Below are 10,313 nucleotides of genomic sequence, written 5' to 3'. Positions count from 1 at the left end.
TTGTTGTAACATTCCCTTGCTAGGGTTCATTCCCTTGCTAAGAGTAAGGTTGGGAATTGGAGTAATATATTGTATCAATTCCATATTAACTCAATAATATTACAAGCTATTTTTGGTTTTATAGCCAGGCAGTCTCCAACCTCAGAATGAATTTGTTTAACAAATTTTACTTAAAGATTGGTTTGGAACTCATCTTTTTCAAAGATATCAAATTTTTGTCATGTAGTCTTCTGGGCCAGGAAACAAAGTTGGGTTTAACCCTAAATGTATCTTAAGTATAGTATAAAAATATTCATTTATGTGTCAGTTGCTTTTCTTTTCTTTCAAAGATTTTATTTATTTATTTATTTGAGAGAGAGAGAGAGCACAGGGATGGGGAGGAACAGAGGGAGAAGATAGACTCCTCGCTGACTGGGGAGCCTGATGCAGGGCTCAATCCCGGAACTCTGAGATTATGACCTGAGCCAAAGGCAGACGCTTAACCAATTGAGCCACTCAGGTGTCCCTGTGTCAGTTGCTTTTCAAATTCAACTTTTCATTCATCTCTCTTCTGCAATTGCTTCTTAATTCGTTTTTGTGCAGTATATCTATATCTGGGATTACAGTCCCTGAGTTCTTTGTATATTCCAAAATATTTATGTCATAATATATGAAAGACTGCTTAGATGGGTGTATAATTCACTCTTTCTTCAAGGATTTTGAGGCATTTTTTTGTGGCAAAGTCTGAGACGCAGTCTGATTCTTTTTCCTTTGATATTTTTGCTTGCAACTTAAAGATTTCTTATCTTTATTTTTTTTTACAGATTTTATTTATTTATTCATGAGAGACACACAAAGAGAGAGTAGAGACACAGGCAGAAAGAGAAGCAGGCTCCATGCAGGAAGCCAGATGTGGGACTCGATCCAGGGACTCCAGGATCACGCCCTGAACCAAAGGCAGATGCTCAACCACCGAGCCACCCAGGTGTCCCTATTTCTTATCTTTAAGGTCCAGTGATATTAATTGGTTATCCAATCTCTGCCACTTCTACGTTCTTCCTCCATCCTCAAATTATTTTTCATACCTTCTCTTCCTCTTCAGAAAGAAGAGTGGAGCTCACTTTGGGCTGGCACTCCAGCCTTATCTACTTGTGCCTACTTTTGACCCTGCATTGCCAGTTATCCTATCATATGAATATCCAACTGCCTTTCTCCTGGGTCACTTTCTTCTGAGTAACCATGCCTACCTGCTCCTCATCATGAAAAGTATTTTTTTTTCTTTTCTCCTGCTCAAGCTACAAGGAACTGCTGGTTTTTTTCCTCACTTTTGCCTTACCACCAAATTCATTAAAAGATAAATGTCTAATTGTTATATAAATAATGAGACCTAGCTACCCATTCATTCATCAAACATCTTCAGTTCTGCTGTTAGCATTTCTCCCTACATGATTGAAAGCTTCCTCATTAAACTACAGTTTCTTAAAGCTCAGCATCCCTCATATATCCCGACTTCTAACACAATGCTTGCTATACTTGTGTATTTGTGTGCGTGTCTGAATCTTTAAAGGTATTTATTAAAAATTGAGACTTATCCCAGAATTCTCTGTGGCCACCCACTTCTATTAGCTTCACATTATCTGGCCTAATAGGCAAAGAATGAAAAAATGAGCAGATGAGGAGAGGAAAAGCAATATATTGCAGAAGAAAGGCTTGTTCTGCTACAAACGCATGCTTCAGCAATTCCATTTGTAAAATCTGTTGGAGGATATGGAAAATAACTTAAAAAATAAGTAGTTAAATCAAGACCACAAACTCCATCCCACCCTATCTCTGCTTTCTTTGCTACTTTCTTCCTTGAGAGCGAATGGACTCTCAGAGCTTTAGTTCTCACCTTGATTTAGGCAGCTGACTCCCAAAATTATGCCTCTGACGTGGATTGTCTTATGAGCTCTCAAAACCTTTTCCATTTTTCTATCTGACATCCTTGTTTGGTAGGCTTAAATCTAATTATGTCCAAATTTCAACATCAAACTTTTTTTAAAAAAAAGATTTATTTATTTATTTGAGAGAGAGAGAAAAACAGAGAGCATGAGCAGGGGGAGGGGCAGTGGGAAAGGGAGAGAGAGAATCTCAAGCAGATTCTATGACCAGCATGGAGCCTGATACAGAGCTCAATCTCATGACCCCGAAATCATGGCCCGAGCTGAAATCAAGAGTTGGGTGCTTAACTGACCGAGCCACCCAGGTGCCCCAACCTGAAGCCCTTACGAAAACAATTTCTATCTTCCTTTTGATTACTCTCTTTTCATGACCATTTGTATTGGCCTCCTGATTACTCAAGCCCCTTGACTTCTTCCAACTTATCAATAAATCACTTGTCAGGTTATTTCTTTTACATTGGTAATAGTCTTCCTATCACTTTCCTCCTTCCTATTCTCATAGATATTGAGGCTTTAGGTCTTTATTTCTCCTTGGCCTAGGTATTTAAACAGTATCTCCCTGTATCTCCTGTCTATCCATCTTTCCAACCATTATGTACACTGCCTCCAGAATAAGATTTTCTAAAACATTCAGTGGCTCTCTATTGCCACCAAATAAAGAAAAAAAAAAAAAACCCTCAGGAAACAAAAGCAACAAGAAAATAAAATCTTCCTCTGGTTTCCAAGGGATTCTGTGATGTGATCTCCTCTTATTTTTCTATCCATCACTCTAAACCAAACTATATTCAGTATTCTGGCTCCTTCCCTGGGCTCTGTATCTGTGCCAGGAAATCATTCTATAGAGTGTTCATCTCTCTGGATGAAATGGTATTCAGTGCTCATGATAAACATCACCTCCTTAACAAAGGCTTTCATGATTCCCTGACCTGGTTATGACCTTTTTCCTTTGCACTGCCTTATAACATTGTCAGGACTCTTCTTGTAACATTTATTCTGCCAAAATATATTATGGTAATTAGTGAACCTGTGATGTGTCACACAGAGTGCTAGTGTGCAAAAGCCAGGAGCCATATCTGACATATGCCCATGTTTCCCATGGTACTTGCCCCTGAGTTCCACATTAGTGATCTCAATTTTTTTGAATTGCATACTTCCATAATTTAAAAAAGGTTGTGAGTTGTCTTGTGTCCCCAGAAAGATATATTTAAGTCCAAACCCCTAGTACCTGTGACTAATCTTATTTAGAAATAGGGTCTTTGTAGATGTAATCAAGTTGTGTTCCTATTAGATTAGGGTGGGCTAAGTACAACGATTGGTGTCCTAACAAGGAGAGGGAGCTTGGGAGACACAGAAACACACACACAGAGGGGAAAAAGCGATGTGAAGAAAAGGCAGAGATTAGAGTGTTGTAGCCAAGAGCCAAGGAACACCAAGGGTTGCTAGAAATCAGTGGAAGGAAAGAACACTTATAAAGAAGGATTTTTTCCTATGGCCTTCTGTGGAAGTATGGTCCTGTTGACACCTTGATTTTGAACATCTAGCCTCCAGAATTTGAGAGAATAAAGTTCTGCTGTTTTAAGCCATCCAGTTTATGGTAATTTGTTATGGCAACCCTCGGGAATTAATATAAACACTACAGACACATAACTAATATATGACATGTCTTACTACTTGTACATATTATATACTTCAAGTATTATACCAATACATTATATACATTTAAAAATATATACATAGATTTTTTAAAGTATGAGAAAAATGTAAATAGGTTATTATATTTTATCCTGTATCTCAATGTGCATTATTGGATCCTCTGTAGGTATCCAAGGACTGCAAGTTAGTAGATGCTTAACAAATGTCTGTTGAGTTGAATTAATCTCTTGAAGCTGGATATAACTGTTTTGACTTTTCAGATTGAGTTTCATTTTGTTTTTACTTTTTAATTTTATTGCATTATGATCAGAAATGTAATTGATATTACATTGAATTCTCTAGAATTTTTGAAGCTCTCTTTCTTGCCTAAATTCATAGTTCATTACTGTGAATATTTGGTGTATGTTTGGTACAAAGGTATATGTATATTTAAATTATATACCTGTAAGTTGTGTTGTCTTTTTTCTTTTTTCTCTGCATGAGCTATATAATCTACATTCTACTCTGGAAAGGGGTTATTAAAATATTCAGCTACCAGTTGACTAATCTGTATCAGTTTTCCTTTATTTATTTAAGACTATATAGTTGGATGCAGTTATAGTCTTTGGAGTCTTATTTGATTATCTCTCTTCTAGTAAATAATGTCTCTCTTTGATTTCTAAGAATTTTGTCTTAAATTTTATTTTGACTAATATTAAAGTGCCTAAAATGTGTTCTTTTAACTCATATTTATCTGGTAACTTATTTTCAATCATTCAATATTCTTTTATTGTAAATTTATCTCATACACTATATTGCTATGTTGCATTTTGTTTTGTCTTGTTTTTAATTCAATCTGAGCTGTTTTATCTTTTGATCTTAATTTATTTCATTTATATTTATCATGAATACTTTTTTCTGTTATGTTTCTTAGCATATATATATATATATATATATATATATATATATATATATATAAAATACATTTTCCTCTCTGGGACTCCTATATTACACAAATGTTTTCAGTCCCCTACTTTTCCTAGCATAGATTGTATTTTCCCCTCCTTCTCTAGGACTTTTACATTAAATAAGCTATTTTTCATCTCTTTATTTCTTATTAATGCCTTCTTGGAGAATTCCTGGATCTGATATTCCAGTTTAATTAGGTTTTTGACTATACCTATTCTGCCAATTAATCACCTTTTAAGATCGTTCTGTAGCTACCATATTTTTCATGCCCTGTCTCACTAAATGGTTCTTATCTCTAACTGCTGACCACAGCACGTATTTTCAATATTCTCCTTTATCTCATTGAAAATTTCTATTGAGCTTATTTTAAATTCTGGTTCTTCATGCTCTTTAATTCTGCTTACTTTAGCTTAGGTTTTCCAGATGTGATCTCACTTCTATATTGCTTGTGCTTTGTGGATGTCTCCTTATTTTCTCCACAAGCTCATGATCTTTTAAATCAGTGAACTCTACCTGCCAGTGAGGTATAGACAGAGGAAGGGACAAAGGCCTCAGCCCTAGCTCCCACCCCTTCAGACTGGTCAGGGAAAGGGGCATATGCCTCTGAGGTTATACCTGAGTTACTGCACATCTACCCTCTTCATAAAATGGTCCTGTTCCTCAGGTACCCTCCAGCACCTCTGTTTCAGGCACTGCTATTTCTGAAGAGTCCCCTCACTTAGTTGTAGTTATCTCACTAAGGGTGGAAGTAGGGTAGGAGGAGGAGGGACTGTATGGAGGGTTGGCTAATTTATCTCACCACTTCTTCTCCCCTTCTCTTCCAAACCAGGTTCTAAAATTTCTCTGATGTTACCTACTCTTCTACCCAGCATTAGGCTGGAATTAAAGTTTTCCTATTCTTCTTTTTTTTTAACTTAAATTCAATTTGCCAACATACAGTACATCATTAGTTTCAGATGTAGTTTTCAATAATTCATCAATTGCATATAACACCCAGTGCTCATCACATCACATGCCCTCCTTAATGCCCATCACCCAGTTACCCCATCCCTCCCTCCACCTCCCTTGCAACAACCCTCAGTTTTTTCCCAGGTTAAGAGTCTCTCATGGTCTGTCTTCCTCTTTGATTTTTTCCCATTCGGTTTCCCCTCCTTCCCTTATGGTCCCTTGCACTATTTCTTATATTCCTTATATGAGTGAAACCACATGAAAGTTGTCTTTCTCCAATTGACCTTTTTCATTCAACATAATACCTGCCAGTTCTATCCACATCCATGTGAATGGTAGGTATTCATCCTTTCTGATGGCTGAGTAATAGTCCATTGTATCTATAGACCACATCTTCTTTATCCATTCACCTGTCGATGGACATCTCAGGTCCTTCCACATTGTGGCTATTGTGGACATTGCCGTGATGAACATTGGTGAGGATGTGGAGAAAGGGGAACCCTCTTACACTGTTGGTGGGAATGCAAGCTGGTGAAACCACACTGGAAAACAGTATGGAGGGTTCTCAAGAAGTTAAAAGTTTTTCTATTCCACAAGGACAGCAGATGAAATACTGGAGGAGAGAAAAGAACACAGTAAAACATGTTTCCCACCTAGTTACCTAACCTCTGTTCCTGGCTCTTCACTGCCATTTCTGCTACATACATGGCAACAAAGACTGAGTCTTCTCTCCCCGCAGGGATTCCCTCCATTTCTGTTAGGTTTAAAGCTCTCTGTCACTTCTATTGCATCTAATGCTTTGGGTTCGTGGGAGAAAGCCAGTAGGCTCTGTTACTTCTTTTTCATATATTTTTATGCCAATAACCTGCATATCTCTCCCAGGAAAAACTAATCATATTGCAATAAATGCATCTTTTACCGTTGTTATTCGATAATTTAGGAAGGAACTTTCACAAATACACTCAGGTTTCTGAAAGTTGTTAAAAAAATAAATAGAACTAAAATTAAATAAATAAATAAATAAATAAATAAATAAATAAATAAATAGAACTATTATGAAGAGTATTAATATATAAATGGTCATTAAGACAGGGTTAGCTCCCACTGCTAAGTATTACAAAGGCAGTAAGCCTGGTGAAGCATTTAAAAATCAGAAAGAGCCTCGAGCGGCATATAAGTATCAACAAAGAATTGCTCTAACATGTTTTAATATCTTTAGCAAACAAGCAGGCAGGACTCATCCACATCCTCTATAGTAGGAGAAACATAGCAAAGATGGGTTTTCTGACAGCCCAGAATTTCCAGAAAGAATAAAGTGCAGTGACTGCCTGCCTTTACAAAGCTTAAACACATATGCGCCTTATAGAACTACAGAGAGAAAACACACAGCTTCCATCAGTCCATCATTTTTAGAAAAGCAAAACTACTACTTTATTAAGGTCATTTTAAAAAGATTGTTGCTTATTCTTTTAAGACAATTGTCCCAAATCATTTTCTTTGAGAATGATACTTGGACTATTTAGGGGTCTTTTGTTTGTTTATTTTTGCCTTCTTTCCTTGAACTGTGAAATCGAAAGACACATGGAATAGAGGAAAACCGTGGAGGTGAATCCAGCCCCTGAGGGCAGCTGTCTCTGGAGCTTGTTGCCTTGAAAGAGGAAGCTGTTTTTTCCCCATTGCACCAGAAAAAGAGCAATTCAAGTGAGCTCGATGGCAAGGCTTTCCCAGACATACTAAATTACTCAAAATTTGCTTCGCTTGCTTTCCAGGTTGTCCTAAGAATTGTGAAAACAGTTGAAAAGACAACGAAAGAGAAATTGTGTCTCTATAGTTATTCAAAAAAAGAAACACTTAGAAATGTCTATTCAGCTGCTAACAACACGAATGGTAAATAAATCTATTAATAATGAAGCATTCTGAACACAAAATATACCTCTCCAATATCCAGAAAAGAATCCATAATCTCAGTTTTTATTTCAGTAAAGTTGAATACAATTTAGACAAATCAATATTTTCTTAAGAAATGCAGTCAGGTTCCAAATGCCTAAGATAATTTTTTGTGCATTCTTTCAAATTGAGTTTCTTAAATAACTGTAAGTGATTTGTCTGCCTAGACATGGGTTTCTAAAACTCCATGCCTTTTTCCCTTTATTTTTTATTATATTTTTATAACATGCAGAAAATTTTCAACCATACAGAAAAATTGAAAGAATTTTATAACAAATATTGAATATTCACCAAGATTCTATTGTTAAATTTTACTGTACTCATTTTATCACTTATCTGTCCACTCCTAGAACTCTGTAAAATATCACCATCTACACAGAAAGTTTGCTCATGTCATTCCCAATAAATCTCACCTCCTCTCCACAAAGGCAGGCTAGATTTTCAACTACCTTAGATGTAAAATTCACATTTAAATGCCACTTAATGATGTCGTGAATCCTTATGTCATTTTGAAGTAGTTGGGAATTTACATAATTGTTTTGATTTTTGAAAGCAATCTGTCTAATGAATATTCTGTTTTCTAGACAAACAAACCAGAGCCCACATTCCATGAGAATTACCAATTTCAAATAGAACATATCTGGGTAGCATCACTTTGGGTGAGAGGGTTCAACTCTTTGGGGAGCAGTTCTTCATTTGTGAAGTGGAGATTTAAATACCAACTCTTACAATATTCTCCTTATCTGTAGCAATCAGACAAAGTGAATTATTAATGGCAGTTTGCAGGTGCAGCCTTTGAGATCATGTACCTTCTCAAATAAACATTGTGAACTTTATTTCCTGGAAAATTTGGTAGAATTGCATAGTTGGCTCAGTGTGCTGTTGTCTCATTTTTCTCCTTAAAGGCATTTAAATTCTCCCACTGACAAAGCATGGAGACTGACTGCTTTCAGCCGTGGTCCGTAATAATAACATGCTCATTGTTAGTGCACTCTACTAACACAAGTCAATTTTCTTTACTTAATTTTAACAGTTAATTAAATGGTGGTTTACAAAGAAAATAAAAGAACATTGAGGTCCTTCCCCTACATCCTAGTGTAAATCATTTTTGAATTCTTGCCTCAAAACATCCGCAAAAAGAATTGATCAGCTGACCTTCACGATCCAAAGCAATTTCCACTCTGCTAAGTTATTCTGAGTATCAAGCACATGAAATATTCCAGACAAAAGTCCAGAAAAGTGACTGAAGTAACTATTTTGTGTTTATTAAATATCCAAATAAACAGCTTTGATGAATTTTTTATTTCTCAAGTGGTTATCTTGCGATGGTATGTATCTATAAATAAGTATGAATGCTACAGCAGTGATTTCAACTTGAGATATTCAATATGAAAGTCACATTAATTGTAATTAAAATTTAATAGAATTGCTGTTTGCTTGAAGGTCCATATCACACTGTTCTTTAGGGTGGAGAAAACTGAAGCAACCTAAATTTCTAATTGTAAGAGAAAGACTAAATAATTTATGGGACATCACACAATAGGATATTATATTGCCAGCATATTCATAGTTAGTAAACTCTGTATAATATGTTTACAAGTCAGTGTGGAAAAAAGGCAGGAACATGTGCATTACATGGTTTCATTCCTATGGGGAATATAAAAAACAGTGAAAGAGATTATAGGGGAAAGGAGTGAAAAGGAACATATGCATTATAATATTAATATTGCTTGGGCAAGATCATGGGATTATGGTGTTTTTAATATTTTGATTTTCAAATTTCTTTCTTATACTGCTTTGATTTCTCTCAAGTGAACAATAAAGCTTGCAATATACTGCATTGTATTAAAGATGTCCCACTTTAATTTTGTCCAATTACAAAATAGCATGAGCTTTTATTGAAAATACATTGTAGACATGCATAATTTAGAAAATAAGATGGTTTATTTGACATGCTGTTCTAAAATTCTTTTTCTTTATGATATATTTTAGACGGTGACTCATGTCAATTCGTTATATATCCAAGTCATTTTAAAAAAATGACTCCAGAGTATGTCATTGTAAGGATAGAATAGAATTTACTTGTCAAACCTTATTTTTACTTTTTGAAGCCATCTTGCAGTGAAACATCATTTTATGTATGTTTAATTTCTTTGAGTACTTCTACAGATTCAATTCCTATACATGGAGTTGGCTTTTTATAAAGAGTGGAAAATAGAAGGTTGGAAAAGATCAATTCATAATAACAGCAACAGAGATAGTGACAGCCACAAAGTAACTACTATAATCCACATAAAATACTTAACAAATATATTTAACAAGATATATATAGATAAGAAATATTATGCGATGCTACTGAAGGCCATGTATTAATAAAGGGAGACAGGTATTTTTCCTTAGCAACTCAGTGTTATAAAAGTATCATTAATATGTGATTTAAAGTACAAATTAAATTCACCAGTAAGATATTGTTGTATTTTTTTCTTAGCCAAAAAGACTCAATGTTATAAAAATATCACTAATATGTGATTTAAAGTACAAATTAAATTCACTAGTAAGATACTGCTTCATGCACAATAGCTTTATGGTAAATGCTGAACTCTCTTGGAGGCAAGTCTCATTTAATCACTCTTTTCTTTCAGAGTTTTATTGGCTGTTTTCCTTTCTTTCTGATTCCAGGTGAAATTTAGACTTGTCCCATGAACTCCTGAAAACATGCTGCTGGAGTTCTAACTGGAATCACATGGAATTTGTTACGTTTTTTCCCCAGGTAGTCCACGATTTTAGCTTTGTTTTTGCTCATTGTGAAATTTTTTTTCATAGTTTTCCCTAAATTTGGTGTTTCGACACCAAGCTTATTCGACATAATTTCATCATGTTCACAAAGCACACATTACT

The sequence above is a fragment of the Canis lupus genome, chromosome 35 (assembly GCF_003254725.2).
Source record: "Canis lupus dingo isolate Sandy chromosome 35, ASM325472v2, whole genome shotgun sequence".
Taxonomy (NCBI): domain Eukaryota; kingdom Metazoa; phylum Chordata; class Mammalia; order Carnivora; family Canidae; genus Canis; species Canis lupus.
This window is presented reverse-complemented; position numbering follows the sequence as displayed.